A 22,626-nucleotide genomic window follows, 5' to 3' on the forward strand; every position below is an offset into this window, starting at 1 on the left:
TAAAAGTCAACGGGACCTGGGATTCCCAGCCGGTCACCCATACTGGTACTTGCCAGGCCTCAAGCTGGCCAGCGGCCGCGATCTGACGAGAGCAGGTACATTCAGCTTAGAATGCCCGTTGACAGCTCCTCCTCCTTTCCTATGGGCTTTCTGCAGTGCGAACGCACCTCCGAAACGGAAAGAAACCTACTCACGGCCTTAAAAGTCAACGGGACCTGGGATTCCCAGCCGGTCACCCATACTGGTACTTGCCAGGCCTCAAGCTGGCTGGCGGCCGCGATCTGACGAGAGCAGGCACATTCAGCTTAGAATGCCCGTTGACAGCTCCTCCTCCTTTCCTATGGGCTTTCTGCAGTGCGAACGCACCTCCGAAAAGGAAAGAAACCTACTCACGGCCTTAAAAGTCAACGGGACCTGGGATTCCCAGCCGGTCACCCATACTGGTACTTGCCAGGCCTCAAGCTGGCTGGCGGCCGCGATCTGACTAGAGCAGGCACATTCAGCTTAGAATGCCCGTTGACAGCTCCTCCTCCTTTCCTATGGGCTTTCTGCAGTGCGAACGCACCTCCGAAACGGAAAGAAACCTACTCACGGCCTTAAAAGTCAACGGGACCTGGGATTCCCAGCCGGTCACCCATACTGGTACTTGCCAGGCCTCAAGCTGGCTGGTGGCCGCGATCTGACGAGAGCAGGCACATTCAGCTTAGAATGCCCGTTGACAGCTCCTCCTCCTTTCCTATGGGCTTTCTGCAGTGCGAACGCACCTCCGAAAAGGAAAGCAACCTACTCACGGCCTTAAAAGTCAACGGGACCTGGGATTCCCAGCCGGTCACCCATACTGGTACTTGCCAGGCCTCAAGCTGGCTGGCGGCCGCGATCTGACGAGAGCAGGCACATTCAGCTTAGAATGCCCGTTGACAGCTCCTCCTCCTTTCCTATGGGCTTTCTGCAGTGCGAACGCACCTCCGAAAAGGAAAGAAACCTACTCACGGCCTTAAAAGTCAACGGGACCTGGGATTCCCAGCCGGTCACCCATACTGGTACTTGCCAGGCCTCAAGCTGGCTGGCGGCCGCGATCTGACGAGAGCAGGCACATTCAGCTTAGAATGCCCGTTGACAGCTCCTCCTCCTTTCCTATGGGCTTTCTGCAGTGCGAACGCACCTCCGAAAAGGAAAGCAACCTGCTCACGGCCTTAAAAGTCAACGGGACCTGGGATTCCCAGCCGGTCACCCATACTGGTACTTGCCAGGCCTCAAGCTGGCTGGCGGCCGCGATCTGACGAGAGCAGGCACATTCAGCTTAGAATGCCCGTTGACAGCTCCTCCTCCTTTCCTATGGGCTTTCTGCAGTGCGAACGCACCTCCGAAAAGGAAAGAAACCTACTCACGGCCTTAAAAGCCAACGGGACCTGGGATTTCCAGCCGGTCACCCATACTGGTACTTGCCAGGCCTCAAGCTGGCTGGCGGCCGCGATCTGACGAGAGCAGGCACATTCAGCTTAGAATGCCCGTTGACAGCTCCTCCTCCTTTCCTATGGGCTTTCTGCAGTGCGAACGCACCTCCGAAAAGGAAAGCAACCTACTCACGGCCTTAAAAGTCAACGGGACCTGGGATTCCCAGCCGGTCACCCATACTGGTACTTGCCAGGCCTCAAGCTGGCTGGCGGCCGCGATCTGACGAGAGCAGGCACATTCAGCTTAGAATGCCCGTTGACAGCTCCTCCTCCTTTCCTATGGGCTTTCTGCAGTGCGAACGCACCTCCGAAAAGGAAAGAAACCTACTCACAGCCTTAAAAGTCAACGGGACCTGGGATTCCCAGCCGGTCACCCATACTGGTACTTGCCAGGCCTCAAGCTGGCTGGCGGCCACGATCTGACGAGAGCAGGCACATTCAGCTTAGAATGCCCGTTGACAGCTCCTCCTCCTTTCCTATGGGCTTTCTGCAGTGCGAACGCACCTCCGAAAAGGAAAGAAACCTACTCACGGCCTTAAAAGTCAACGGGACCTGGGATTCCCAGCCGGTCACCCATACTGGTACTTGCCAGGCCTCAAGCTGGCTGGCGGCCGCGATCTGACGAGAGCAGGCACATTCAGCTTAGAATGCCCGTTGACAGCTCCTCCTCCTTTCCTATGGGCTTTCTGCAGTGCGAACGCACCTCCGAAAAGGAAAGCAACCTACTCACGGCCTTAAAAGTCAACTGGACCTGGGATTCCCAGCCGGTCACCCATACTGGTACTTGCCAGGCCTCAAGCTGGCTGGCGGCCGCGATCTGACGAGAGCAGGCACATTCAGCTTAGAATGCCCGTTGACAGCTCCTCCTCCTTTCCTATGGGCTTTCTGCAGTGCGAACGCACCTCCGAAAAGGAAAGCAACCTACTCACGGCCTTAAAAGTCAACGGGACCTGGGATTCCCAGCCGGTCACCCATACTGGTACTTGCCAGGCCTCAAGCTGGCTGGCGGCCGCGATCTGACGAGAGCAGGCACATTCAGCTTAGAATGCCCGTTGACAGCTCCTCCTCCTTTCCTATGGGCTTTCTGCAGTGCGAACGCACCTCCGAAAAGGAAAGCAACCTGCTCACGGCCTTAAAAGTCAACGGGACCTGGGATTCCCAGCCGGTCACCCATACTGGTACTTGCCAGGCCTCAAGCTGGCTGGCGGCCGCGATCTGACGAGAGCAGGCACATTCAGCTTAGAATGCCCGTTGACAGCTCCTCCTCCTTTCCTATGGGCTTTCTGCAGTGCGAACGCACCTCCGAAAAGGAAAGAAACCTACTCACGGCCTTAAAAGTCAACGGGACCTGGGATTCCCAGCCGGTCACCCATACTGGTACTTGCCAGGCCTCAAGCTGGCTGGCGGCCGCGATCTGACGAGAGCAGGCACATTCAGCTTAGAATGCCCGTTGACAGCTCCTCCTCCTTTCCTATGGGCTTTCTGCAGTGCGAACGCACCTCCGAAAAGGAAAGCAACCTACTCACGGCCTTAAAAGTCAACGGGACCTGGGATTCCCAGCCGGTCACCCATACTGGTACTTGCCAGGCCTCAAGCTGGCTGGCGGCCGCGATCTGACGAGAGCAGGCACATTCAGCTTAGAATGCCCGTTGACAGCTCCTCCTCCTTTCCTATGGGCTTTCTGCAGTGCGAACGCACCTCCGAAAAGGAAAGAAACCTACTCACAGCCTTAAAAGTCAACGGGACCTGGGATTCCCAGCCGGTCACCCATACTGGTACTTGCCAGGCCTCAAGCTGGCTGGCGGCCGCGATCTGACGAGAGCAGGCACATTCAGCTTAGAATGCCCGTTGACAGCTCCTCCTCCTTTCCTATGGGCTTTCTGCAGTGCGAACGCACCTCCGAAAAGGAAAGAAACCTACTCACGGCCTTAAAAGTCAACGGGACCTGGGATTCCCAGCCGGTCACCCATACTGGTACTTGCCAGGCCTCAAGCTGGCTGGCGGCCGCGATCTGACGAGAGCAGGCACATTCAGCTTAGAATGCCCGTTGACAGCTCCTCCTCCTTTCCTATGGGCTTTCTGCAGTGCGAACGCACCTCCGAAAAGGAAAGCAACCTACTCACGGCCTTAAAAGTCAACGGGACCTGGGATTCCCAGCCGGTCACCCATACTGGTACTTGCCAGGCCTCAAGCTGGCTGGCGGCCGCGATCTGACGAGAGCAGGCACATTCAGCTTAGAATGCCCGTTGACAGCTCCTCCTCCTTTCCTATGGGCTTTCTGCAGTGCGAACGCACCTCCGAAAAGGAAAGAAACCTACTCACGGCCTTAAAAGTCAACGGGACCTGGGATTCCCAGCCGGTCACCCATACTGGTACTTGCCAGGCCTCAAGCTGGCTGGCGGCCGCGATCTGACGAGAGCAGGCACATTCAGCTTAGAATACCCGTTGACAGCTCCTCCTCCTTTCCTATGGGCTTTCTGCAGTGCGAACGCACCTCCGAAAAGGAAAGCAACCTGCTCACGGCCTTAAAAGTCAACGGGACCTGGGATTCCCAGCCGGTCACCCATACTGGTACTTGCCAGGCCTCAAGCTGGCTGGCGGCCGCGATCTGACGAGAGCAGGCACATTCAGCTTAGAATGCCCGTTGACAGCTCCTCCTCCTTTCCTATGGGCTTTCTGCAGTGCGAACGCACCTCCGAAAAGGAAAGAAACCTACTCACGGCCTTAAAAGTCAACGGGACCTGGGATTCCCAGCCGGTCACCCATACTGGTACTTGCCAGGCCTCAAGCTGGCTGGCGGCCGCGATCTGACGAGAGCAGGCACATTCAGCTTAGAATGCCCGTTGACAGCTCCTCCTCCTTTCCTATGGGCTTTCTGCAGTGCGAACGCACCTCCGAAAAGGAAAGCAACCTACTCACGGCCTTAAAAGTCAACGGGACCTGGGATTCCCAGCCGGTCACCCATACTGGTACTTGCCAGGCCTCAAGCTGGCTGGCCGCTGCGATCTGACGAGAGCAGGCACATTCAGCTTAGAATGCCCGTTGACAGCTCCACCTCCTTTCCTATGGGCTTTCTGCAGTGCGAACGCACCTCCGAAAAGGAAAGAAACCTACTCACGGCCTTAAAAGTCAACGGGACCTGGGATTCCCAGCCGGTCACCCATACTGGTACTTGCCAGGCCTCAAGCTGGCTGGCGGCCGCGATCTGACGAGAGCAGGCACATTCAGCTTAGAATGCCTGTTGACAGCTCCTCCTCCTTTCCTATGGGCTTTCTGCAGTGCGAACGCACCTCCGAAACAGAAAGAAACCTACTCACGGCCTTAAAAGTCAACGGGACCTGGGATTCCCAGCCGGTCACCCATACTGGTACTTGCCAGGCCTCAAGCTGGCTGGCGGCCGCGATCTGACGAGAGCAGGTACATTCAGCTTAGAATGCCCGTTGACAGATTCTCCTCCTTTCCTATGGGCTTTCTGCAGTGCGAACGCACCTCTGAAAAGGAAAGCAACCTACTCACGGCCTTAAAGGTCAACGGGACCTGGGATTCCCAGCCGGTCACCCATACTGGCACTTGCCAGGCCTCAAGCTGGCTGGCGGCCGCGATCTGACGAGAGCAGGCACATTCAGCTTAGAATGCCCGTTGACAGCTCCTCCTCCTTTCCTATGGGCTTTCTGCAGTGCGAATGCACCTCCGAAAAGGAAAGAAACCTACTCACGGCCTTAAAAGTCAACGGGACCTGGGATGCCCAGCCGGTCACCCATACTGGTACTTGCCAGGCCTCAAGCTGGCTGGCGGCCGCGATCTGACGAGAGCAGGCACATTCAGCTTAGAATGCCCGTTGACAGCTCCTCCTCCTTTCCTATGGGCTTTCTGCAGTGCGAACGCACCTCCGAAACGGAAAGGAACCTACTCACGGCCTTAAAAGTCAACGGGACCTGGGATTCCCAGCCGGTCACCCATACTGGTACTTGCCAGGCCTCAAGCTGCCGGGCGGCCGCGATCTGACGAGAGCAGGCACATTCAGCTTAGAATGCCCGTTGACAGCTCCTCCTCCTTTCCTATGGGCTTTCTGCAGTGCGAACGCACCTCCGAAAAGGAAAGAAACCTACTCACGGCCTTAAAAGTCAACGGGACCTGGGATTCCCAGCCGGTCACCCATACTGGTACTTGCCAGGCCTCAAGCTGGCTGGCGGCCGCGATCTGACGAGAGCAGGCACATTCAGCTTAGAATGCCCGTTGACAGCTTCTCCTCCTTTCCTATGGGCTTTCTGCAGTGCGAACGCACCTCCGAAAAGGAAAGAAACCTACTCACGGCCTTAAAAGTCAACGGGACCTGGGATTCCCAGCCGGTCACCCATACTGGTACTTGCCAGGCCTCAAGCTGGCTGGCGGCCGCGATCTGACGAGAGCAGGCACATTCAGCTTAGAATGCCCGTTGACAGTGCCTCCTCCTTTCCTATGGGCTTTCTGCAGTGCGAACGCACCCTCGAAAAGGAAAGAAACCTACTCACGGCCTTAAAAGTCAACAGGACCTGGGATTCCCAGCCGGTCACCCATACTGGTACTTGCCAGGCCTCAAGCTGGCTGGCGGCCGTGATCTGACGAGAGCAGGCACATTCAGCTTAGAATGCCCGTTGACAGCTCCGCCTCCTTTCCTATGGGCTTTCTGCAGTGCGAACGCACCTCCGAAAAGGAAAGGAACCTACTCACGGCCTTAAAAGTCAACGGGACCTGGGATTCCCAGCCGGTCACCCATACTGGTACTTGCCAGGCCTCAAGCTGGCTGGCGGCCGCGATCTGACGAGAGCAGGCACATTCAGCTTAGAATGCCCGTTGACAGCTCCCCCTCCTTTCCTATGGGCTTTCTGCAGTGCGAACGCACCTCCGAAAAGGAAAGAAACCTACTCACGGCCTTAAAAGTCAACGGGACCTGGGATTCCCAGCCGGTCACCCATACTGGTACTTGCCAGGCCTCAAGCTGGCTGGCGGCCGCGATCTGACGAGAGCAGGCACATTCAGCTTAGAATGCCCGTTGACAGCTCCTCCTCCTTTCCTATGGGCTTTCTGCAGTGCGAACGCACCTCCGAAAAGGAAAGAAACCTACTCACGGCCTTAAAAATCAACGGGACCTGGGATTCCCAGCCGGTCACCCATACTGGTACTTGCCAGGCCTCAAGCTGGCTGGCGGCCGCGATCTGACGAGCGCAGGCACATTCAGCTTAGAATGCCCGTTGACAGCTCCTCCTCCTTTCCTATGGGCTTTCTGCAGTGCGAACGCACCTCCGAAAAGGAAAGCAACCTACTCACGGCCTTAAAAGTCAACGGGACCTGGGATTCCCAGCCGGTCACCCATACTGGTACTTGCCAGGCCTCAAGCTGGCTGGCGGCCGCGATCTGACGAGAGCAGGCACATTCAGCTTAGAATGCCCGTTGACAGCTCCTCCTCCTTTCCTATGGGCTTTCTGCAGTGCGAACGCACCTCCGAAACGGAAAGAAACCTACTCACGGCCTTAAAAGTCAACGGGACCTGGGATTCCCAGCCGGTCACCCATACTGGTACTTGCCAGGCCTCAAGCTGGCTGGCGGCCGCGATCTGACGAGAGCAGGCACATTCAGCTTAGAATGCCCGTTGACAGCTCCTCCTCCTTTCCTATGGGCTTTCTGCAGTGCGAATGCACCTCCGAAAAGGAAAGCAACCTACTCACGGCCTTAAAAGTCAACGGGACCTGGGATTCCCAGCCGGTCACCCATACTGGTACTTGCCAGGCCTCAAGCTGGCTGGCGGCCGCGATCTGACGAGAGCAGGCACATTCAGCCTAGAATGCCCGTTGACAGCTCCTCCTCCTTTCCTATGGGCTTTCTGCAGTGCGAACGCACCTCCGAAAAGGAAAGAAACCTACTCACGGCCTTAAAAGTCAACGGGACCTGGGATTCCCAGCCGGTCACCCATACTGGTACTTGCCAGGCCTCAAGCTGGCTGGCGGCCGCGATCTGACGAGAGCAGGCACAATCAGCTTAGAATGCCCGTTGACAGCTCCTCCTCCTTTCCTATGGGCTTTCTGCAGTGCGAACGCACCTCCGAAACGGAAAGAAACCTACTCACGGCCTTAAAAGTCAACGGGACCTGGGATTCCCAGCCGGTCACCCATACTGGTACTTGCCAGGCCTCAAGCTGGCTGGCGGCCGCGATCTGACGAGAGCAGGTACATTCAGCTTAGAATGCCCGTTGACAGCTCCTCCTCCTTTCCTATGGGCTTTCTGCAGTGCGAACGCACCTCCGAAACGGAAAGAAACCTACTCACGGCCTTAAAAGTCAACGGGACCTGGGATTCCCAGCCGGTCACCCATACTGGTACTTGCCAGGCCTCAAGCTGGCTGGCGGCCGCGATCTGACGAGAGCAGGCACATTCAGCTTAGAATGCCCGTTGACAGCTCCTCCTCCTTTCCTATGGGCTTTCTGCAGTGCGAACGCACCTCCGAAAAGGAAAGAAACCTACTCACGGCCTTAAAAGTCAACGGGACCTGGGATTCCCAGCCGGTCACCCATACTGGTACTTGCCAGGCCTCAAGCTGGCTGGCGGCCGCGATCTGATGAGAGCAGGCACATTCAGCTTAGAATGCCCGTTGACAGCTCCTCCTCCTTTCCTATGGGCTTTCTGCAGTGCGAACGCACTTCCGAAAAGGAAAGAAACCTACTCACGGCCTTAAAAGTCAACGGGACCTGGGATTCCCAGCCGGTCACCCATACTGGTACTTGCCAGGCCTCAAGCTGGCTGGTGGCCGCGATCTGACGAGAGCAGGCACATTCAGCTTAGAATGCCCGTTGACAGCTCCTCCTCCTTTCCTATGGGCTTTCTGCAGTGTGAACGCACCTCCGAAAAGGAAAGACACCTACTCACGGCCTTAAAAGTCAACGGGACCTGGGATGCCCAGCCGGTCACCCATACTGGTACTTGCCAGGCCTCAAGCTGGCTGGCGGCCGCGATCTGACGAGAGCAGGCACATTCAGCTTAGAATGCCCGTTGACAGCTCCTCCTCCTTTCCTATGGGCTTTCTGCAGTGCGAACGCACCTCCGAAAAGGAAAGCAACCTACTCACGGCCTTAAAAGTCAACGGGACCTGGGATTCCCAGCCGGTCACCCATACTGGTACTTGCCAGGCCTCAAGCTGGCTGGCGGCCGCGATCTGACGAGAGCAGGCACATTCAGCTTAGAATGCCCGTTGACAGCTCCGCCTCCTTTCCTATGGGCTTTCTGCAGTGCGAACGCACCTCCGAAAAGGAAAGAAACCTACTCACGGCCTTAAAAGTCAACGGGACCTGGGATTCCCAGCCGGTCACCCATACTGGTACTTGCCAGGCCTCAAGCTGGCTGGCGGCCGCGATCTGACGAGAGCAGGCACATTCAGCTTAGAATGCCCGTTGACAGCTCCTCCTCCTTTCCTATGGGCTTTCTGCAGTGCGACCGCACCTCCGAAAAGGAAAGAAACCTACTCACGGCCTTAAAAGTCAACGGGACCTGGGATTCCCAGCCGGTCACCCATACTGGTACTTGCCAGGCCTCAAGCTGGCTGGCGGCCGCGATCTGACGAGAGCAGGCACATTCAGCTTAGAATGCCTGTTGACAGCTCCTCCTCCTTTCCTATGGGCTTTCTGCAGTGCGAACGCACCTCCGAAAAGGAAAGCAACCTACTCACGGCCTTAAAAGTCAACGGGACCTGGGATTCCCAGCCGGTCACCCATACTGGTACTTGCCAGGCCTCAAGCTGGCTGGCGGCCGCGATCTGACGAGAGCAGGCACATTCAGCTTAGAATGCCCGTTGACAGCTCCTCCTCCTTTCCTATGGGCTTTCTGCAGTGCGAACGCACCTCCGAAAAGGAAAGAAACCTACTCACGGCCTTAAAAGTCAACAGGACCTGGGATTCCCAGACGGTCACCCATACTGGTACTTGCCAGGCCTCAAGCTGGCTGGCGGCCGCGATCTGACGAGAGCAGGCACATTCAGCTTAGAATGCCCGTTGACAGCTCCTCCTCCTTTCCTATGGGCTTTCTGCAGTGCGAACGCACCTCCGAAAAGGAAAGAAACCTACTCACGGCCTTAAAAGTCAACGGGACCTGGGATTCCCAGCCGGTCACCCATACTGGTACTTGCCAGGCCTCAAGCTGGCTGGTGGCCGCGATCTGACGAGAGCAGGCACATTCAGCTTAGAATGCCCGTTGACAGCTCCTCCTCCTTTCCTATGGGCTTTCTGCAGTGCGAACGCACCTCCGAAAAGGAAAGAAACCTACTCACGGCCTTAAAAGTCAACGGGACCTGGGATTCCCAGCCGGTCACCCATACTGGTACTTGCCAGGCCTCAAGCTGGCTGGCGGCCGCAATCTGACGAGAGCAGGTACATTCAGCTTAGAATGCCCGTTGACAGCTCCTCCTCCTTTCCTATGGGCTTTCTGCAGTGCGAACGCACCTCCGAAAAGGAAAGCAACCTACTCACGGCCTTAAAAGTCAACGGGACCTGGGATTCCCAGCCGGTCACCCATACTGGTACTTGCCAGGCCTCAAGCAGGCTGGCGGCCGCGATCTGACGAGAGCAGGCACATTCAGCTTAGAATGCTCGTTGACAGCTCCTCCTCCTTTCCTATGGGCTTTCTGCAGTGCGAACGCACCTCCGAAAAGGAAAGAAACCTACTCACGGCCTTAAAAGTCAACGGGACCTGGGATTCCCAGCCGGTCACCCACACTGGTACTTGCCAGGCCTCAAGCTGGCTGGCGGCCGCGATCTGACGAGAGCAGGCACATTCAGCTTAGAATGCCCGTTGACAGCTCCTCCTCCTTTCCTATGGGCTTTCTGCAGTGCGAACGCACCTCCGAAAAGGAAAGAAACCTACTCACGGCCTTAAAAGTCAACAGGACCTGGGATTCCCAGACGGTCACCCATACTGGTACTTGCCAGGCCTCAAGCTGGCTGGCGGCCGCGATCTGACGAGAGCAGGCACATTCAGCTTAGAATGCCCGTTGACAGCTCCTCCTCCTTTCCTATGGGCTTTCTGCAGTGCGAACGCACCTCCGAAAAGGAAAGAAACCTACTCACGGCCTTAAAAGTCAACGGGACCTGGGATTCCCAGCCGGTCACCCATACTGGTACTTGCCAGGCCTCAAGCTGGCTGGTGGCCGCGATCTGACGAGAGCAGGCACATTCAGCTTAGAATGCCCGTTGACAGCTCCTCCTCCTTTCCTATGGGCTTTCTGCAGTGCGAACGCACCTCCGAAAAGGAAAGAAACCTACTCACGGCCTTAAAAGTCAACGGGACCTGGGATTCCCAGCCGGTCACCCATACTGGTACTTGCCAGGCCTCAAGCTGGCTGGCGGCCGCAATCTGACGAGAGCAGGTACATTCAGCTTAGAATGCCCGTTGACAGCTCCTCCTCCTTTCCTATGGGCTTTCTGCAGTGCGAACGCACCTCCGAAAAGGAAAGCAACCTACTCACGGCCTTAAAAGTCAACGGGACCTGGGATTCCCAGCCGGTCACCCATACTGGTACTTGCCAGGCCTCAAGCAGGCTGGCGGCCGCGATCTGACGAGAGCAGGCACATTCAGCTTAGAATGCTCGTTGACAGCTCCTCCTCCTTTCCTATGGGCTTTCTGCAGTGCGAACGCACCTCCGAAAAGGAAAGAAACCTACTCACGGCCTTAAAAGTCAACGGGACCTGGGATTCCCAGCCGGTCACCCACACTGGTACTTGCCAGGCCTCAAGCTGGCTGGCGGCCGCGATCTGACGAGAGCAGGCACATTCAGCTTAGAATGCCCGTTGACAGCTCCTCCTCCTTTCCTATGGGCTTTCTGCAGTGCGAACGCACCTCCGAAAAGGAAAGCAACCTACTCACGGCCTTAAAAGTCAACGGGACCTGGGATTTCCAGCCGGTCACCCATACTGGTACTTGCCAGGCCTCAAGCTGGCTGGCGGCCGCGATCTGACGAGAGCAGGCACATTCAGCTTAGAATGCCCGTTGACAGCTCCTCCTCCTTTCCTATGGGCTTTCTGCAGTGCGAACGCACCTCCGAAACGGAAAGAAACCTACTCACGGCCTTAAAAGTCAACGGGACCTGGGATTCCCAGCCGGTCACCCATACTGGTACTTGCCAGGCCTCAAGCTGGCTGGCGGCCGCGATCTGACGAGAGCAGGCACATTCAGCTTAGAATGCCCGTTGACAGCTCCTCCTCCTTTCCTATGGGCTTTCTGCAGTGCGAACGCACCTCCGAAAAGGAAAGAAACCTACTCACGGCCTTAAAAGTCAACGGGACCTGGGATTCCCAGCCGGTCACCCATACTGGTACTTGCCAGGCCTCAAGCTGGCTGGCGGCCGCGATCTGACGAGAGCAGGCACATTCAGCTTAGAATGCCCATTGACAGCTCCTCCTCCTTTCCTATGGGCTTTCTGCAGTGCGAACGCACTTCCGAAAAGGAAAGAAACCTACTCACGGCCTTAAAAGTCAACGGGACCTGGGATTCCCAGCCGGTCACCCATACTGGTACTTGCCAGGCCTCAAGCTGGCTGGCGGCCGTGATCTGACGAGAGCAGGCAGATTCAGCTTAGAATGCCCGATGACAGCTCCTCCTCCTTTCCTATGGGCTTTCTGCAGTGTGAACGCACCTCCGAAAAGGATAGAAACCTACTCACGGCCTTAAAAGTCAACGGGACCTGGGATTCCCAGCCGGTCACCCATACTGGTACTTGCCAGGCCTCAAGCTGGCTGGCGGCCGCGATCTGACGAGAGCAGGCACATTCAGCTTAGAATGCCCGTTGACAGCTCCTCCTCCTTTCCTATGGGCTTTCTGCAGTGCGAACGCACCTCCGAAACGGAAAGAAACCTACTCACGGCCTTAAAAGTCAACGGGACCTGGGATTCCCAGCCGGTCACCCATACTGGTACTTGCCAGGCCTCAAGCTGGCTGGCGGCCGCGATCTGACGAGAGCAGGCACATTCAGCTTAGAATGCCCGTTGACAGCTCCTCCTCCTTTCCTATGGGCTTTCTGCAGTGCGAACGCACCTCCGAAACGGAAAGAAACCTACTCACGGCCTCAAAAGTCAACGGGACCTGGGATTCCCAGCCGGTCACCCATACTGGTACTTGCCAGGCCTCAAGCTGGCTGGCGGCCGCGATCTGACGAGAGCAGGCACATTCAGCTTAGAATGCCCGTTGACAGCTCCTCCTCCTTTCCTATGGGCTTTCTGCAGTGCGAACGCACCTCCGAAAAGGAAAGCAACCTACTCACGGCCTTAAAAGTCAACGGGACCTGGGATTCCCAGCCGGTCACCCATACTGGTACTTGCCAGGCCTCAAGCTGGCTGGCGGCCGCGATCTGACGAGAGCAGGCACATTCAGCTTAGAATGCCCGTTGACAGCTCCTCCTCCTTTCCTATGGGCTTTCTGCAGTGCGAACGCACCTCCGAAACGGAAAGAAACCTACTCACGGCCTCAAAAGTCAACGGGACCTGGGATTCCCAGCCGGTCACCCATACTGGTACTTGCCAGGCCTCAAGCAGGCTGGCGGCCGCGATCTGACGAGAGCAGGCACATTCAGCTTAGAATGCCCGTTGACAGCTCCTCCTCCTTTCCTATGGGCTTTCTGCAGTGCGAACGCACCTCCGAAAAGGAAAGAAACCTACTCACGGCCTTAAAAGTCAACGGGACCTGGGATTCCCAGCCGGTCACCCATACTGGTACTTGCCAGGCCTCAAGCTGGCTGGCGGCCGCGATCTGACGAGAGCAGGCACATTCAGCTTAGAATGCCCGTTGACAGCTCCTCCTCCTTTCCTATGGGCTTTCTGCAGTGCGAACGCACTTCCGAAAAGGAAAGAAACCTACTCACGGCCTTAAAAGTCAACGGGACCTGGGATTCCCAGCCGGTCACCCATACTGGTACTTGCCAGGCCTCAAGCTGGCTGGCGGCCGCGATCTGACGAGAGCAGGCAGATTCAGCTTAGAATGCCCGTTGACAGCTCCTCCTCCTTTCCTATGGGCTTTCTGCAGTGTGAACGCACCTCCGAAAAGGAAAGAAACCTACTCACGGCCTTAAAAGTCAACGGGACCTGGGATTCCCAGCCGGTCACCCATACTGGTACTTGCCAGGCCTCAAGCTGGCTGGCGGCCGCGATCTGACGAGAGCAGGCACATTCAGCTTAGAATGCCCGTTGACAGCTCCTCCTCCTTTCCTATGGGCTTTCTGCAGTGCGAACGCACCTCCGAAAAGGAAAGCAACCTACTCACGGCCTTAAAATTCAACGGGACATGGGATTCCCAGCCGGTCACCCATACTGGTACTTGCCAGGCCTCAAGCTGGCTGGCGGCCGCGATCTGACGAGAGCAGGCACATTCAGCTTAGAATGCCCGTTGAGAGCTCCTCCTCCTTTCCTATGGGCTTTCTGCAGTGCGAACGCACCTCCGAAAAGGAAAGCAACCTACTCACGGCCTTAAAAGTCAACGGGACCTGGGATTCCCAGCCGGTCACCCATACTGGTACTTGCCACGCCTCAAGCTGGCTGGCGGCCGCGATCTGACGAGAGCAGGCACATTCAGCTTAGAATGCCCGTTGACAGCTCCTCCTCCTTTCCTACGGGCTTTCTGCAGTGCGAACGCACCTCCGAAAAGGAAAGAAACCTACTCACGGCCTTAAAAGTCAACGGGACCTGGGATTCCCAGCCGGTCACCCATACTGGTACTTGCCAGGCCTCAAGCTGGCTGGCGGCCGCGATCTGACGAGAGCAGGCACATTCAGCTTAGAATGCCCGTTGACAGCTCCTCCTCCTTTCCTATGGGCTTTCTGCAGTGCGAACGCACCTCCGAAAAGGAAAGAAACCTACTCACGGCCTTAAAAGTCAACGGGACCTGGGATTCCCAGCCGGTCACCCATACTGGTACTTGCCAGGCCACAAGCTGGCTGGCGGCCGCGATCTGACGAGAGCAGGCACATTCAGCTTAGAATGCCCGTTGACAGCTCCTCCTCCTTTCCTATGGGCTTTCTGCAGTGTGAACGCACCTCCGAAAAGGAAAGCAACCTACTCACGGCCTTAAAAGTCAACGGGACCTGGGATTCCCAGCCGGTCACCCATACTGGTACTTGCCAGGCCTCAAGCTGGCTGGCGGCCGCGATCTGACGAGAGCAGGCACATTCAGCTTAGAATGCCCGTTGACAGCTCCTCCTCCTTTCCTATGGGCTTTCTGCAGTGCGAACGCACCTCCGAAAAGGAAAGCAACCTACTCACGGCCTTAAAATTCAACGGGACATGGGATTCCCAGCCGGTCACCCATACTGGTACTTGCCAGGCCTCAAGCTGGCTGGCGGCCGCGATCTGACGAGAGCAGGCACATTCAGCTTAGAATGCCCGTTGAGAGCTCCTCTTCCTTTCCTATGGGCTTTCTGCAGTGCGAACGCACCTCCGAAAAGGAAAGCAACCTACTCACGGCCTTAAAAGTCAACGGGACCTGGGATTCCCAGCCGGTCACCCATACTGGTACTTGCCAGGCCTCAAGCTGGCTGGCGGCCGCGATCTGACGAGAGCAGGCACATTCAGCTTAGAATGCCCGTTGACAGCTCCTCCTCCTTTCCTACGGGCTTTCTGCAGTGCGAACGCACCTCCGAAAAGGAAAGAAACCTACTCACGGCCTTAAAAGTCAACGGGACCTGGGATTCCCAGCCGGTCACCCATACTGGTACTTGCCAGGCCTCAAGCTGGCTGGCGGCCGCGATCTGACGAGCGCAGGCACATTCAGCTTAGAATGCCCGTTGACAGCTCCTCCTCCTTTCCTATGGGCTTTCTGCAGTGCGAACGCACCTCCGAAAAGGAAAGCAACCTACTCACGGCCTTAAAAGTCAATGGGACCTGGGATTCCCAGCCGGTCACCCATACTGGTACTTCCCAGGCCTCAAGCTGGCTGGCGGCCGCGATCTGACGAGAGCAGGCACATTCAGCTTAGAATGCCCGTTGACAGCTCCTCCTCCTTTCCTATGGGCTTTCTGCAGTGCGAACGCACCTCCGAAACGGAAAGAAACCTACTCACGGCCTTAAAAGTCAACGGGACCTGGGATTCCCAGCCGGTCACCCATACTGGTACTTGCCAGGCCTCAAGCTGGCTGGCGGCCGCGATCTGACGAGAGCAGGCACATTCAGCTTAGAATGCCCGTTGACAGCTCCTCCTCCTTTCCTATGGGTTTTCTGCAGTGCGAACGCACCTCCGAAAAGGAAAGAAACCTACTCACGGCCTTAAAAGTCAACGGGACCTGGGATTCCCAGCCGGTCACCCATACTGGTACTTGCCAGGCCTCAAGCTGGCTGGCGGCCGCGATCTGACGAGAGCAGGCACATTCAGCTTAGAATGCCCGTTGACAGCTCCTCCTCCTTTCCTATGGGCTTTCTGCAGTGCGAACGCACCTCCGAAACGGAAAGAAACCTACTCACGGCCTTAAAAGTCAACGGGACCTGGGATTCCCAGCCGGTCACCCATACTGGTACTTGCCAGGCCTCAAGCTGGCTGGCGGCCGCGATCTGACGAGAGCAGGTACATTCAGCTTAGAATGCCCATTGACAGCTCCTCCTCCTTTCCTATGGGCTTTCTGCAGTGCGAACGCACCTCCGAAAAGGAAAGCAACCTACTCACGGCCTTAAAAGTCAACGGGACCTGGGATTCCCAGCCGGTCACCCATACTGGTACTTGCCAGGCCTCAAGCAGGCTGGCGGCCGCGATCTGACGAGAGCAGGCACATTCAGCTTAGAATGCTCGTTGACAGCTCCTCCTCCTTTCCTATGGGCTTTCTGCAGTGCGAACGCACCTCCGAAAAGGAAAGAAACCTACTCACGGCCTTAAAAGTCAACGGGACCTGGGATTCCCAGCCGGTCACCCACACTGGTACTTGCCAGGCCTCAAGCTGGCTGGCGGCCGCGATCTGACGAGAGCAGGCACATTCAGCTTAGAATGCCCGTTGACAGCTCCTCCTCCTTTCCTATGGGCTTTCTGCAGTGCGAACGCACCTCCGAAAAGGAAAGCAACCTACTCACGGCCTTAAAAGTCAACGGGACCTGGGATTCCCAGCCGGTCACCCATACTGGTACTTGCCAGGCCTCAAGCTGGCTGGCGGCCGCGATCTGACGAGAGCAGGCACATTCAGCTTAGAATGCCCGTTGACAGCTCCTCCTCCTTTCCTATGGGCTTTCTGCAGTGCGAACGCACCTCCGAAACGGAAAGAAACCTACTCACGGCCTCAAAAGTCAACGGGACCTGGGATTCCCAGCCGGTCACCCATACTGGTACTTGCCAGGCCTCAAGCAGGCTGGCGGCCGCGATCTGACGAGAGCAGGCACATTCAGCTTAGAATGCCCGTTGACAGCTCCTCCTCCTTTCCTATGGGCTTTCTGCAGTGCGAACGCACCTCCGAAAAGGAAAGAAACCTACTCACGGCCTTAAAAGTCAACGGGACCTGGGATTCCCAGCCGGTCACCCATACTGGTACTTGCCAGGCCTCAAGCTGGCTGGCGGCCGCGATCTGACGAGAGCAGGCACATTCAGCTTAGAATGCCCGTTGACAGCTCCTCCTCCTTTCCTATGGGCTTTCTGCAGTGCGAACGCACTTCCGAAAAGGAAAGAAACCTACTCACGGCCTTAAAAGTCAACGGGACCTGGGATTCCCAGCCGGTCACCCATACTGGTACTTGCCAGGCCTCAAGCTGGCTGGCGGCCGCGATCTGACGAGAGCAGGCAGATTCAGCTTAGAATGCCCGTTGACAGCTCCTCCTCCTTTCCTATGGGCTTTCTGCAGTGTGAACGCACCTCCGAAAAGGAAAGAAACCTACTCACGGCCTTAAAAGTCAACGGGACCTGGGATTCCCAGCCGGTCACCCATACTGGTACTTGCCAGGCCTCAAGCTGGCTGGCGGCCGCGATCTGACGAGAGCAGGCACATTCAGCTTAGAATGCCCGTTGACAGCTCCTCCTCCTTTCCTATGGGCTTTCTGCAGTGCGAACGCACCTCCGAAAAGGAAAGCAACCTACTCACGGCCTTAAAATTCAACGGGACATGGGATTCCCAGCCGGTCACCCATACTGGTACTTGCCAGGCCTCAAGCTGGCTGGCGGCCGCGATCTGACGAGAGCAGGCACATTCAGCTTAGAATGCCCGTTGAGAGCTCCTCCTCCTTTCCTATGGGCTTTCTGCAGTGCGAACGCACCTCCGAAAAGGAAAGCAACCTACTCACGGCCTTAAAAGTCAACGGGACCTGGGATTCCCAGCCGGTCACCCATACTGGTACTTGCCACGCCTCAAGCTGGCTGGCGGCCGCGATCTGACGAGAGCAGGCACATTCAGCTTAGAATGCCCGTTGACAGCTCCTCCTCCTTTCCTACGGGCTTTCTGCAGTGCGAACGCACCTCCGAAAAGGAAAGAAACCTACTCACGGCCTTAAAAGTCAACGGGACCTGGGATTCCCAGCCGGTCACCCATACTGGTACTTGCCAGGCCTCAAGCTGGCTGGCGGCCGCGATCTGACGAGAGCAGGCACATTCAGCTTAGAATGCCCGTTGACAGCTCCTCCTCCTTTCCTATGGGCTTTCTGCAGTGCGAACGCACCTCCGAAAAGGAAAGAAACCTACTCACGGCCTTAAAAGTCAACGGGACCTGGGATTCCCAGCCGGTCACCCATACTGGTACTTGCCAGGCCACAAGCTGGCTGGCGGCCGCGATCTGACGAGAGCAGGCACATTCAGCTTAGAATGCCCGTTGACAGCTCCTCCTCCTTTCCTATGGGCTTTCTGCAGTGTGAACGCACCTCCGAAAAGGAAAGCAACCTACTCACGGCCTTAAAAGTCAACGGGACCTGGGATTCCCAGCCGGTCACCCATACTGGTACTTGCCAGGCCTCAAGCTGGCTGGCGGCCGCGATCTGACGAGAGCAGGCACATTCAGCTTAGAATGCCCGTTGACAGCTCCTCCTCCTTTCCTATGGGCTTTCTGCAGTGCGAACGCACCTCCGAAAAGGAAAGCAACCTACTCACGGCCTTAAAATTCAACGGGACATGGGATTCCCAGCCGGTCACCCATACTGGTACTTGCCAGGCCTCAAGCTGGCTGGCGGCCGCGATCTGACGAGAGCAGGCACATTCAGCTTAGAATGCCCGTTGAGAGCTCCTCTTCCTTTCCTATGGGCTTTCTGCAGTGCGAACGCACCTCCGAAAAGGAAAGCAACCTACTCACGGCCTTAAAAGTCAACGGGACCTGGGATTCCCAGCCGGTCACCCATACTGGTACTTGCCAGGCCTCAAGCTGGCTGGCGGCCGCGATCTGACGAGAGCAGGCACATTCAGCTTAGAATGCCCGTTGACAGCTCCTCCTCCTTTCCTACGGGCTTTCTGCAGTGCGAACGCACCTCCGAAAAGGAAAGAAACCTACTCACGGCCTTAAAAGTCAACGGGACCTGGGATTCCCAGCCGGTCACCCATACTGGTACTTGCCAGGCCTCAAGCTGGCTGGCGGCCGCGATCTGACGAGAGCAGGCACATTCAGCTTAGAATGCCTGTTGACAGCTCCTCCTCCTTTCCTATGGGCTTTCTGCAGTGCGAACGCACCTCCGAAAAGGAAAGAAACCTACTCACGGCCTTAAAAGTCAACGGGACCTGGGATTCCCAGCCGGTCACCCATACTGGTACTTGCCAGGCCTCAAGCTGGCTGGCGGCCGCGATCTGACGAGAGCAGGCACATTCAGCTTAGAATGCCTGTTGACAGCTCCTCCTCCTTTCCTATGGGCTTTCTGCAGTGCGAACGCACCTCCGAAAAGGAAAGAAACCTACTAACGGCCTTAAAAGTCAACGGGACCTGGGATTCCCAGCCGGTCACCCATACTGGTACTTGCCAGGCCTCAAGCTGGCTGGCGGCCGTGATCTGACGAGAGCAGGCACATTCAGCTTAGAATGCCCGTTGACAGCTCCTCCTCCTTTCCTATGGGCTTTCTGCAGTGCGAACGCACCTCCGAAAAGGAAAGCAACCTACTCACGGCCTTAAAAGTCAACGGGACCTGGGATTCCCAGCCGGTCACCCATACTGGTACTTGCCAGGCCTCAAGCTGGCTGGCGGGCGCGATCTGACGAGAGCAGGCACATTCAGCTTAGAATGTCCATTGACAGCTCCTCCTCCTTTCCTATGGGCTTTCTGCAGTGCGAACGCACCTCCGAAAAGGAAAGAAACCTACTCACGGCCTTAAAAGTCAACGGGACCTGGGATTCCCAGCCGGTCACCCATACTGGTACTTGCCAGGCCTCAAGCTGGCTGGCGGCCGCGATCTGACGAGAGCAGGCGCATTCAGCTTAGAATTCCCGTTGACAGCTCCTCTTCCTTTCCTATGGGCTTTCTGCAGTGCGAACGCACCTCCGAAAAGGAAAGCAACCTACTCACGGCCTTAAAAGTCAACGGGACCTGGGATTCCCAGCCGGTCACCCATACTGGTACTTGCCAGGCCTCAAGCTGGCTGGCGGCCGCGATCTGACGAGAGCAGGCACATTCAGCTTAGAATGCCCGTTGACAGCTCCTCCTCATTTCCTATGGGCTTTCTGCAGTGCGAACGCACCTCCGAAAAGGAAAGAAACCTACTCACGGCCTTAAAAGTCAACGGGACCTGGGATTCCCAGCCGGTCACCCATACTGGTACTTGCCAGGCCTCAAGCTGGCTGGCGGCCGCGATCTGACGAGAGCAGGCACATTCAGCTTAGAATGCCCGTTGACAGCTCCTCCTCCTTTCCTATGGGCTTTCTGCAGTGCGAACGCACCTCCGAAAAGGAAAGAAACCTACTCACGGCCTTAAAAGTCAACGGGACCTGGGATTCCCAGCCGGTCACCCATACTGGTACTTGCCAGGCCTCAAGCTGGCTGGCGGCCACGATCTGACGAGAGCAGGCACATTCAGCTTAGAATGCCCGTTGACAGCTCCTCCTCCTTTCCTATGGGCTTTCTGCAGTGCGAACGCACCTCCGAAAAGGAAAGCAACCTACTCACGGCCTTAAAAGTCAACGGGACCTGGGATTCCCAGCCGGTCACCCATACTGGTACTTGCCAGGCCTCAAGCTGGCTGGCGGCCGCGATCTGACGAGAGCAGGCACATTCAGCTTAGAATGCCCGTTGACAGCTCCTCCTCCTTTCCTATGGGCTTTCTGCAGTGCGAACGCACCTCCGAAAAGGAAAGAAACCTACTCACGGCCTTAAAAGTCAACGGGACCTGGGATTCCCAGCCGGTCACCCATACTGGTACTTGCCAGGCCTCAAGCTGGCTGGCGGCCGCGATCTGACGAGAGCAGGTACATTCAGCTTAGAATGCCCGTTGACAGCTCCTCCTCCTTTCCTATGGGCTTTCTGCAGTGCGAACGCACCTCCGAAAAGGAAAGAAACCTACTCACGGCCTTAAAAGTCAACGGGACCTGGGATTCCCAGCCGGTCACCCATACTGGTACTTGCCAGGCCTCAAGCTGGCTGGCGGCCGCGATCTAACGAGAGCAGGCAGATTCAGCTTAGAATGCCCGTTGACAGCTCCTCCTCCTTTCCTATGGGCTTTCTGCAGTGTGAACGCACCTCCGAAAAGGAAAGAAACCTACTCACGGCCTTAAAAGTCAACGGGACCTGGGATTCCCAGCCGGTCACCCATACTGGTACTTGCCAGGCCTCAAGCTGGCTGGCGGCCGCGATCTGACGAGAGCAGGCACATTCAGCTTAGAATGCCCGTTGACAGCTCCTCCTCCTTTCCTATGGGCTTTCTGCAGTGCGAACGCACCTCCGAAAAGGAAAGCAACCTACTCACGGCCTTAAAATTCAACGGGACATGGGATTCCCAGCCGGTCACCCATACTGGTACTTGCCAGGCCTCAAGCTGGCTGGCGGCCGCGATCTGACGAGAGCAGGCACATTCAGCTTAGATGCCCGTTGAGAGCTCCTCCTCCTTTCCTATGGGCTTTCTGCAGTGCGAACGCACCTCCGAAAAGGAAAGCAACCTACTCACGGCCTTAAAAGTCAACGGGACCTGGGATTCCCAGCCGGTCACCCATACTGGTACTTGCCACGCCTCAAGCTGGCTGGCGGCCGCGATCTGACGAGAGCAGGCACATTCAGCTTAGAATGCCCGTTGACAGCTCCTCCTCCTTTCCTACGGGCTTTCTGCAGTGCGAACGCACCTCCGAAAAGGAAAGAAACCTACTCACGGCCTTAAAAGTCAACGGGACCTGGGATTCCCAGCCGGTCACCCATACTGGTACTTGCCAGGCCTCAAGCTGGCTGGCGGCCGCGATCTGACGAGAGCAGGCACATTCAGCTTAGAATGCCCGTTGACAGCTCCTCCTCCTTTCCTATGGGCTTTCTGCAGTGCGAACGCACCTCCAAAAAGGAAAGAAACCTACTCACGGCCTTAAAAGTCAACGGGACCTGGGATTCCCAGCCGGTCACCCATACTGGTACTTGCCAGGCCTCAAGCTGGCTGGCGGCCGCGATCTGACGAGAGCAGGCACATTCAGCTTAGAATGCCCGTTGACAGCTCCTCCTCCTTTCCTATGGGCTTTCTGCAGTGTGAACGCACCTCCGAAAAGGAAAGCAACCTACTCACGGCCTTAAAAGTCAACGGGACCTGGGATTCCCAGCCGGTCACCCATACTGGTACTTGCCAGGCCTCAAGCTGGCTGGCGGCCGCGATCTGACGAGAGCAGGCACATTCAGCTTAGAATGCCCGTTGACAGCTCCTCCTCCTTTCCTATGGGCTTTCTGCAGTGCGAACGCACCTCCGAAAAGGAAAGCAACCTACTCACGGCCTTAAAATTCAACGGGACATGGGATTCCCAGCCGGTCACCCATACTGGTACTTGCCAGGCCTCAAGCTGGCTGGCGGCCGCGATCTGACGAGAGCAGGCACATTCAGCTTAGAATGCCCGTTGAGAGCTCCTCCTCCTTTCCTATGGGCTTTCTGCAGTGCGAACGCACCTCCGAAAAGGAAAGCAACCTACTCACGGCCTTAAAAGTCAACGGGACCTGGGATTCCCAGCCGGTCACCCATACTGGTACTTGCCAGGCCTCAAGCTGCCTGGCGGCCGCGATCTGACGAGAGCAGGCACATTCAGCTTAGAATGCCCGTTGACAGCTCCTCCTCCTTTCC

General features: G+C 56.8%; 106 pseudogenes; all 106 read right to left on the reverse strand.

The window, feature by feature from the left end:
• Positions 1-4: 4 nt before the first annotated feature.
• On the reverse strand, positions 5-123 carry LOC136596581 (5S ribosomal RNA; annotated as a pseudogene).
• Positions 124-203: 80 nt separating this feature from the next.
• Positions 204-322, reverse strand: LOC136595924 (5S ribosomal RNA; annotated as a pseudogene).
• An 80-nt stretch (positions 323-402) lies between these two features.
• LOC136597321 (5S ribosomal RNA) lies at positions 403-521 on the reverse strand (annotated as a pseudogene).
• Positions 522-601: 80 nt separating this feature from the next.
• Positions 602-720, reverse strand: LOC136597489 (5S ribosomal RNA; annotated as a pseudogene).
• An 80-nt stretch (positions 721-800) lies between these two features.
• On the reverse strand, positions 801-919 carry LOC136595925 (5S ribosomal RNA; annotated as a pseudogene).
• Positions 920-999: 80 nt separating this feature from the next.
• On the reverse strand, positions 1,000-1,118 carry LOC136595927 (5S ribosomal RNA; annotated as a pseudogene).
• An 80-nt stretch (positions 1,119-1,198) lies between these two features.
• LOC136595928 (5S ribosomal RNA) lies at positions 1,199-1,317 on the reverse strand (annotated as a pseudogene).
• An 80-nt stretch (positions 1,318-1,397) lies between these two features.
• On the reverse strand, positions 1,398-1,516 carry LOC136597369 (5S ribosomal RNA; annotated as a pseudogene).
• Positions 1,517-1,596: 80 nt separating this feature from the next.
• LOC136595929 (5S ribosomal RNA) lies at positions 1,597-1,715 on the reverse strand (annotated as a pseudogene).
• Positions 1,716-1,795: 80 nt separating this feature from the next.
• On the reverse strand, positions 1,796-1,914 carry LOC136596962 (5S ribosomal RNA; annotated as a pseudogene).
• An 80-nt stretch (positions 1,915-1,994) lies between these two features.
• LOC136595930 (5S ribosomal RNA) lies at positions 1,995-2,113 on the reverse strand (annotated as a pseudogene).
• An 80-nt stretch (positions 2,114-2,193) lies between these two features.
• Positions 2,194-2,312, reverse strand: LOC136597326 (5S ribosomal RNA; annotated as a pseudogene).
• Positions 2,313-2,392: 80 nt separating this feature from the next.
• LOC136595931 (5S ribosomal RNA) lies at positions 2,393-2,511 on the reverse strand (annotated as a pseudogene).
• Positions 2,512-2,591: 80 nt separating this feature from the next.
• Positions 2,592-2,710, reverse strand: LOC136595933 (5S ribosomal RNA; annotated as a pseudogene).
• An 80-nt stretch (positions 2,711-2,790) lies between these two features.
• On the reverse strand, positions 2,791-2,909 carry LOC136595934 (5S ribosomal RNA; annotated as a pseudogene).
• An 80-nt stretch (positions 2,910-2,989) lies between these two features.
• Positions 2,990-3,108, reverse strand: LOC136595935 (5S ribosomal RNA; annotated as a pseudogene).
• An 80-nt stretch (positions 3,109-3,188) lies between these two features.
• Positions 3,189-3,307, reverse strand: LOC136595936 (5S ribosomal RNA; annotated as a pseudogene).
• An 80-nt stretch (positions 3,308-3,387) lies between these two features.
• LOC136595938 (5S ribosomal RNA) lies at positions 3,388-3,506 on the reverse strand (annotated as a pseudogene).
• Positions 3,507-3,586: 80 nt separating this feature from the next.
• On the reverse strand, positions 3,587-3,705 carry LOC136595939 (5S ribosomal RNA; annotated as a pseudogene).
• Positions 3,706-3,785: 80 nt separating this feature from the next.
• Positions 3,786-3,904, reverse strand: LOC136596691 (5S ribosomal RNA; annotated as a pseudogene).
• An 80-nt stretch (positions 3,905-3,984) lies between these two features.
• LOC136595940 (5S ribosomal RNA) lies at positions 3,985-4,103 on the reverse strand (annotated as a pseudogene).
• An 80-nt stretch (positions 4,104-4,183) lies between these two features.
• LOC136595941 (5S ribosomal RNA) lies at positions 4,184-4,302 on the reverse strand (annotated as a pseudogene).
• An 80-nt stretch (positions 4,303-4,382) lies between these two features.
• LOC136596385 (5S ribosomal RNA) lies at positions 4,383-4,501 on the reverse strand (annotated as a pseudogene).
• An 80-nt stretch (positions 4,502-4,581) lies between these two features.
• On the reverse strand, positions 4,582-4,700 carry LOC136597232 (5S ribosomal RNA; annotated as a pseudogene).
• An 80-nt stretch (positions 4,701-4,780) lies between these two features.
• Positions 4,781-4,899, reverse strand: LOC136595846 (5S ribosomal RNA; annotated as a pseudogene).
• An 80-nt stretch (positions 4,900-4,979) lies between these two features.
• On the reverse strand, positions 4,980-5,098 carry LOC136597171 (5S ribosomal RNA; annotated as a pseudogene).
• An 80-nt stretch (positions 5,099-5,178) lies between these two features.
• LOC136597271 (5S ribosomal RNA) lies at positions 5,179-5,297 on the reverse strand (annotated as a pseudogene).
• An 80-nt stretch (positions 5,298-5,377) lies between these two features.
• On the reverse strand, positions 5,378-5,496 carry LOC136596665 (5S ribosomal RNA; annotated as a pseudogene).
• Positions 5,497-5,576: 80 nt separating this feature from the next.
• Positions 5,577-5,695, reverse strand: LOC136595942 (5S ribosomal RNA; annotated as a pseudogene).
• Positions 5,696-5,775: 80 nt separating this feature from the next.
• Positions 5,776-5,894, reverse strand: LOC136595943 (5S ribosomal RNA; annotated as a pseudogene).
• An 80-nt stretch (positions 5,895-5,974) lies between these two features.
• On the reverse strand, positions 5,975-6,093 carry LOC136597299 (5S ribosomal RNA; annotated as a pseudogene).
• An 80-nt stretch (positions 6,094-6,173) lies between these two features.
• On the reverse strand, positions 6,174-6,292 carry LOC136595945 (5S ribosomal RNA; annotated as a pseudogene).
• Positions 6,293-6,372: 80 nt separating this feature from the next.
• LOC136595946 (5S ribosomal RNA) lies at positions 6,373-6,491 on the reverse strand (annotated as a pseudogene).
• Positions 6,492-6,571: 80 nt separating this feature from the next.
• Positions 6,572-6,690, reverse strand: LOC136597491 (5S ribosomal RNA; annotated as a pseudogene).
• Positions 6,691-6,770: 80 nt separating this feature from the next.
• LOC136595947 (5S ribosomal RNA) lies at positions 6,771-6,889 on the reverse strand (annotated as a pseudogene).
• An 80-nt stretch (positions 6,890-6,969) lies between these two features.
• Positions 6,970-7,088, reverse strand: LOC136595949 (5S ribosomal RNA; annotated as a pseudogene).
• Positions 7,089-7,168: 80 nt separating this feature from the next.
• On the reverse strand, positions 7,169-7,287 carry LOC136596661 (5S ribosomal RNA; annotated as a pseudogene).
• An 80-nt stretch (positions 7,288-7,367) lies between these two features.
• LOC136596639 (5S ribosomal RNA) lies at positions 7,368-7,486 on the reverse strand (annotated as a pseudogene).
• Positions 7,487-7,566: 80 nt separating this feature from the next.
• On the reverse strand, positions 7,567-7,685 carry LOC136595858 (5S ribosomal RNA; annotated as a pseudogene).
• An 80-nt stretch (positions 7,686-7,765) lies between these two features.
• Positions 7,766-7,884, reverse strand: LOC136595950 (5S ribosomal RNA; annotated as a pseudogene).
• Positions 7,885-7,964: 80 nt separating this feature from the next.
• On the reverse strand, positions 7,965-8,083 carry LOC136596336 (5S ribosomal RNA; annotated as a pseudogene).
• Positions 8,084-8,163: 80 nt separating this feature from the next.
• LOC136597501 (5S ribosomal RNA) lies at positions 8,164-8,282 on the reverse strand (annotated as a pseudogene).
• Positions 8,283-8,362: 80 nt separating this feature from the next.
• Positions 8,363-8,481, reverse strand: LOC136597273 (5S ribosomal RNA; annotated as a pseudogene).
• An 80-nt stretch (positions 8,482-8,561) lies between these two features.
• On the reverse strand, positions 8,562-8,680 carry LOC136595951 (5S ribosomal RNA; annotated as a pseudogene).
• Positions 8,681-8,760: 80 nt separating this feature from the next.
• Positions 8,761-8,879, reverse strand: LOC136595952 (5S ribosomal RNA; annotated as a pseudogene).
• Positions 8,880-8,959: 80 nt separating this feature from the next.
• Positions 8,960-9,078, reverse strand: LOC136597233 (5S ribosomal RNA; annotated as a pseudogene).
• An 80-nt stretch (positions 9,079-9,158) lies between these two features.
• On the reverse strand, positions 9,159-9,277 carry LOC136595953 (5S ribosomal RNA; annotated as a pseudogene).
• Positions 9,278-9,357: 80 nt separating this feature from the next.
• LOC136597023 (5S ribosomal RNA) lies at positions 9,358-9,476 on the reverse strand (annotated as a pseudogene).
• An 80-nt stretch (positions 9,477-9,556) lies between these two features.
• On the reverse strand, positions 9,557-9,675 carry LOC136597513 (5S ribosomal RNA; annotated as a pseudogene).
• Positions 9,676-9,755: 80 nt separating this feature from the next.
• Positions 9,756-9,874, reverse strand: LOC136596694 (5S ribosomal RNA; annotated as a pseudogene).
• Positions 9,875-9,954: 80 nt separating this feature from the next.
• On the reverse strand, positions 9,955-10,073 carry LOC136597505 (5S ribosomal RNA; annotated as a pseudogene).
• An 80-nt stretch (positions 10,074-10,153) lies between these two features.
• LOC136596539 (5S ribosomal RNA) lies at positions 10,154-10,272 on the reverse strand (annotated as a pseudogene).
• Positions 10,273-10,352: 80 nt separating this feature from the next.
• LOC136597035 (5S ribosomal RNA) lies at positions 10,353-10,471 on the reverse strand (annotated as a pseudogene).
• Positions 10,472-10,551: 80 nt separating this feature from the next.
• LOC136597525 (5S ribosomal RNA) lies at positions 10,552-10,670 on the reverse strand (annotated as a pseudogene).
• An 80-nt stretch (positions 10,671-10,750) lies between these two features.
• Positions 10,751-10,869, reverse strand: LOC136596695 (5S ribosomal RNA; annotated as a pseudogene).
• Positions 10,870-10,949: 80 nt separating this feature from the next.
• LOC136597506 (5S ribosomal RNA) lies at positions 10,950-11,068 on the reverse strand (annotated as a pseudogene).
• Positions 11,069-11,148: 80 nt separating this feature from the next.
• On the reverse strand, positions 11,149-11,267 carry LOC136596540 (5S ribosomal RNA; annotated as a pseudogene).
• Positions 11,268-11,347: 80 nt separating this feature from the next.
• LOC136597139 (5S ribosomal RNA) lies at positions 11,348-11,466 on the reverse strand (annotated as a pseudogene).
• An 80-nt stretch (positions 11,467-11,546) lies between these two features.
• Positions 11,547-11,665, reverse strand: LOC136595954 (5S ribosomal RNA; annotated as a pseudogene).
• An 80-nt stretch (positions 11,666-11,745) lies between these two features.
• On the reverse strand, positions 11,746-11,864 carry LOC136596652 (5S ribosomal RNA; annotated as a pseudogene).
• Positions 11,865-12,143: 279 nt separating this feature from the next.
• On the reverse strand, positions 12,144-12,262 carry LOC136595955 (5S ribosomal RNA; annotated as a pseudogene).
• An 80-nt stretch (positions 12,263-12,342) lies between these two features.
• LOC136595957 (5S ribosomal RNA) lies at positions 12,343-12,461 on the reverse strand (annotated as a pseudogene).
• Positions 12,462-12,541: 80 nt separating this feature from the next.
• On the reverse strand, positions 12,542-12,660 carry LOC136595958 (5S ribosomal RNA; annotated as a pseudogene).
• An 80-nt stretch (positions 12,661-12,740) lies between these two features.
• LOC136595960 (5S ribosomal RNA) lies at positions 12,741-12,859 on the reverse strand (annotated as a pseudogene).
• An 80-nt stretch (positions 12,860-12,939) lies between these two features.
• LOC136596899 (5S ribosomal RNA) lies at positions 12,940-13,058 on the reverse strand (annotated as a pseudogene).
• An 80-nt stretch (positions 13,059-13,138) lies between these two features.
• LOC136595961 (5S ribosomal RNA) lies at positions 13,139-13,257 on the reverse strand (annotated as a pseudogene).
• An 80-nt stretch (positions 13,258-13,337) lies between these two features.
• Positions 13,338-13,456, reverse strand: LOC136596801 (5S ribosomal RNA; annotated as a pseudogene).
• Positions 13,457-13,536: 80 nt separating this feature from the next.
• On the reverse strand, positions 13,537-13,655 carry LOC136595962 (5S ribosomal RNA; annotated as a pseudogene).
• Positions 13,656-13,934: 279 nt separating this feature from the next.
• LOC136597401 (5S ribosomal RNA) lies at positions 13,935-14,053 on the reverse strand (annotated as a pseudogene).
• Positions 14,054-14,133: 80 nt separating this feature from the next.
• LOC136595963 (5S ribosomal RNA) lies at positions 14,134-14,252 on the reverse strand (annotated as a pseudogene).
• An 80-nt stretch (positions 14,253-14,332) lies between these two features.
• Positions 14,333-14,451, reverse strand: LOC136596939 (5S ribosomal RNA; annotated as a pseudogene).
• Positions 14,452-14,531: 80 nt separating this feature from the next.
• Positions 14,532-14,650, reverse strand: LOC136595964 (5S ribosomal RNA; annotated as a pseudogene).
• A 279-nt stretch (positions 14,651-14,929) lies between these two features.
• Positions 14,930-15,048, reverse strand: LOC136595965 (5S ribosomal RNA; annotated as a pseudogene).
• An 80-nt stretch (positions 15,049-15,128) lies between these two features.
• On the reverse strand, positions 15,129-15,247 carry LOC136597287 (5S ribosomal RNA; annotated as a pseudogene).
• An 80-nt stretch (positions 15,248-15,327) lies between these two features.
• On the reverse strand, positions 15,328-15,446 carry LOC136596742 (5S ribosomal RNA; annotated as a pseudogene).
• Positions 15,447-15,526: 80 nt separating this feature from the next.
• LOC136595966 (5S ribosomal RNA) lies at positions 15,527-15,645 on the reverse strand (annotated as a pseudogene).
• An 80-nt stretch (positions 15,646-15,725) lies between these two features.
• LOC136595967 (5S ribosomal RNA) lies at positions 15,726-15,844 on the reverse strand (annotated as a pseudogene).
• An 80-nt stretch (positions 15,845-15,924) lies between these two features.
• On the reverse strand, positions 15,925-16,043 carry LOC136597553 (5S ribosomal RNA; annotated as a pseudogene).
• Positions 16,044-16,123: 80 nt separating this feature from the next.
• LOC136597507 (5S ribosomal RNA) lies at positions 16,124-16,242 on the reverse strand (annotated as a pseudogene).
• Positions 16,243-16,322: 80 nt separating this feature from the next.
• LOC136596541 (5S ribosomal RNA) lies at positions 16,323-16,441 on the reverse strand (annotated as a pseudogene).
• Positions 16,442-16,521: 80 nt separating this feature from the next.
• On the reverse strand, positions 16,522-16,640 carry LOC136595969 (5S ribosomal RNA; annotated as a pseudogene).
• Positions 16,641-16,720: 80 nt separating this feature from the next.
• Positions 16,721-16,839, reverse strand: LOC136596900 (5S ribosomal RNA; annotated as a pseudogene).
• An 80-nt stretch (positions 16,840-16,919) lies between these two features.
• Positions 16,920-17,038, reverse strand: LOC136595971 (5S ribosomal RNA; annotated as a pseudogene).
• Positions 17,039-17,118: 80 nt separating this feature from the next.
• Positions 17,119-17,237, reverse strand: LOC136596803 (5S ribosomal RNA; annotated as a pseudogene).
• Positions 17,238-17,317: 80 nt separating this feature from the next.
• Positions 17,318-17,436, reverse strand: LOC136595972 (5S ribosomal RNA; annotated as a pseudogene).
• A 279-nt stretch (positions 17,437-17,715) lies between these two features.
• On the reverse strand, positions 17,716-17,834 carry LOC136597402 (5S ribosomal RNA; annotated as a pseudogene).
• Positions 17,835-17,914: 80 nt separating this feature from the next.
• LOC136595973 (5S ribosomal RNA) lies at positions 17,915-18,033 on the reverse strand (annotated as a pseudogene).
• Positions 18,034-18,113: 80 nt separating this feature from the next.
• Positions 18,114-18,232, reverse strand: LOC136596940 (5S ribosomal RNA; annotated as a pseudogene).
• An 80-nt stretch (positions 18,233-18,312) lies between these two features.
• On the reverse strand, positions 18,313-18,431 carry LOC136595974 (5S ribosomal RNA; annotated as a pseudogene).
• A 279-nt stretch (positions 18,432-18,710) lies between these two features.
• On the reverse strand, positions 18,711-18,829 carry LOC136595975 (5S ribosomal RNA; annotated as a pseudogene).
• Positions 18,830-18,909: 80 nt separating this feature from the next.
• On the reverse strand, positions 18,910-19,028 carry LOC136597234 (5S ribosomal RNA; annotated as a pseudogene).
• Positions 19,029-19,108: 80 nt separating this feature from the next.
• On the reverse strand, positions 19,109-19,227 carry LOC136597235 (5S ribosomal RNA; annotated as a pseudogene).
• Positions 19,228-19,307: 80 nt separating this feature from the next.
• On the reverse strand, positions 19,308-19,426 carry LOC136597099 (5S ribosomal RNA; annotated as a pseudogene).
• Positions 19,427-19,705: 279 nt separating this feature from the next.
• Positions 19,706-19,824, reverse strand: LOC136596485 (5S ribosomal RNA; annotated as a pseudogene).
• An 80-nt stretch (positions 19,825-19,904) lies between these two features.
• On the reverse strand, positions 19,905-20,023 carry LOC136595976 (5S ribosomal RNA; annotated as a pseudogene).
• An 80-nt stretch (positions 20,024-20,103) lies between these two features.
• Positions 20,104-20,222, reverse strand: LOC136595977 (5S ribosomal RNA; annotated as a pseudogene).
• An 80-nt stretch (positions 20,223-20,302) lies between these two features.
• Positions 20,303-20,421, reverse strand: LOC136596964 (5S ribosomal RNA; annotated as a pseudogene).
• Positions 20,422-20,501: 80 nt separating this feature from the next.
• On the reverse strand, positions 20,502-20,620 carry LOC136595978 (5S ribosomal RNA; annotated as a pseudogene).
• Positions 20,621-20,700: 80 nt separating this feature from the next.
• LOC136595870 (5S ribosomal RNA) lies at positions 20,701-20,819 on the reverse strand (annotated as a pseudogene).
• Positions 20,820-20,899: 80 nt separating this feature from the next.
• Positions 20,900-21,018, reverse strand: LOC136597065 (5S ribosomal RNA; annotated as a pseudogene).
• An 80-nt stretch (positions 21,019-21,098) lies between these two features.
• LOC136595979 (5S ribosomal RNA) lies at positions 21,099-21,217 on the reverse strand (annotated as a pseudogene).
• A 278-nt stretch (positions 21,218-21,495) lies between these two features.
• Positions 21,496-21,614, reverse strand: LOC136597404 (5S ribosomal RNA; annotated as a pseudogene).
• Positions 21,615-21,694: 80 nt separating this feature from the next.
• LOC136595982 (5S ribosomal RNA) lies at positions 21,695-21,813 on the reverse strand (annotated as a pseudogene).
• Positions 21,814-21,893: 80 nt separating this feature from the next.
• LOC136595983 (5S ribosomal RNA) lies at positions 21,894-22,012 on the reverse strand (annotated as a pseudogene).
• An 80-nt stretch (positions 22,013-22,092) lies between these two features.
• Positions 22,093-22,211, reverse strand: LOC136595984 (5S ribosomal RNA; annotated as a pseudogene).
• Positions 22,212-22,490: 279 nt separating this feature from the next.
• LOC136597542 (5S ribosomal RNA) lies at positions 22,491-22,609 on the reverse strand (annotated as a pseudogene).
• Between the last annotated feature and the right edge of the window lie 17 nt (positions 22,610-22,626).

This window comes from Eleutherodactylus coqui, unplaced genomic scaffold, assembly GCF_035609145.1.
Source record: "Eleutherodactylus coqui strain aEleCoq1 unplaced genomic scaffold, aEleCoq1.hap1 HAP1_SCAFFOLD_117, whole genome shotgun sequence".
NCBI classification, from domain to species: domain Eukaryota; kingdom Metazoa; phylum Chordata; class Amphibia; order Anura; family Eleutherodactylidae; genus Eleutherodactylus; species Eleutherodactylus coqui.